Genomic DNA, 1,255 nt, shown 5'->3' with positions numbered 1-1,255 from the left:
CAACCCCCCTGATGGGCCCTGCTCTGTGCGTGACAGGGGGTGGCGCCGCAACCTCCCTATCGACCCTGCCTTGAGTGTGACAGGGGGCGGTGCCCCAACCCCCCAATCAGCCCTACCCTGAGGTCGGAAATGTGATGGGGTCTAGGGAGGGGATCCAGAAAGGCTTTGAGGGCTTTGCACTTTATTTTAATTGTGAAAGAAGTCATTGGAGGTTTTAAGCCAGAGAGCAGTGTGACACCATATGCTTTAGATAGTCTCCTCTGACTGCTGTGGGGCTGTCCAGGGGGAGACAATGGTGGACAGGGGGCTGTGAAGAGGAAAAGTGTGGATGGGTCCTGGATTTATTTTGTGAATGTAAAGATAACAGGATTTGCTGATGGCTTGGGGTGTGTGTGTGCATGTGTGTGTGTGTGTGTGTGTGTGTGTGTGTAAAAGAAGAAGAGAGTCAAGGATGATTGATTGCACTTGGAACAAAATCTATTTTCTTTATAATGGCCTACAAGGCCCTACATGATCTGGACCCTTGCTCTCTCCCAAAGCTTGTCTCCCCCCCCCCCCCCACATTGCTCCAGTTACACTAGCTTTCTTACTGATTATTGCACATGCCAAGCGTGTTCCCCTGCCCCATACATTGCATGGCTGGCAAGTTCTCAACTCTCAGCTTAAATGTCACTTCCTCAGAGAAGTCACCCCTTTCTTTATAGCAGTAACCACTCTCTCAAATGATCTTATCTTTTTTTGGTTTGTTTTGTTTATCATCTGTCTTTCTTCACTAGAAGGTCAGCTCCTTGAGGGCAGCGACTTGTTTGGTCACTGCTGTATCCCCAGTGGTTAGGAGAGTGTTTGCACATAGCAAACACTTAATAAAGGAACAAAGGCATTGATTAACCCCCTGCTCCTTCACAGATTGCCTTACACAGAAGAGACACCCAGACAAGCAGGCATAGACAAGAATCCACGACAGAGCCTGCGGCTGTCCACATGCCCTGGGGAGACCCAGAAGCCAGGGACACCGGCTACTCCTCTCCCCCCCCACGCGGTGCCTGGAGGATAGAGTCCTAGCTGGGAATGGAGCACCCCTGGGAGGGAAGGATGCTCAGGGGCGAGCCCCGCCCTGCCCTGTATCCCCAGCGGCCAATGGGCGCCCGATCCTCCCAACGCCCCCTGGGACGTGTAGTCCAGTTAGGAGTGCTTTGGGGCCCCGCCGCGCGCCCCTAGACTCCACGTCCCGTCGTGCGCCCGGAGGCGCGGGGAT

This window comes from Myotis brandtii, unplaced genomic scaffold, assembly GCF_000412655.1.
Source record: "Myotis brandtii unplaced genomic scaffold, ASM41265v1 scaffold379, whole genome shotgun sequence".
NCBI classification, from domain to species: domain Eukaryota; kingdom Metazoa; phylum Chordata; class Mammalia; order Chiroptera; family Vespertilionidae; genus Myotis; species Myotis brandtii.
The sequence above is the reverse complement of the archived record's forward strand: the minus strand, read 5'-3'. Positions refer to the sequence as shown.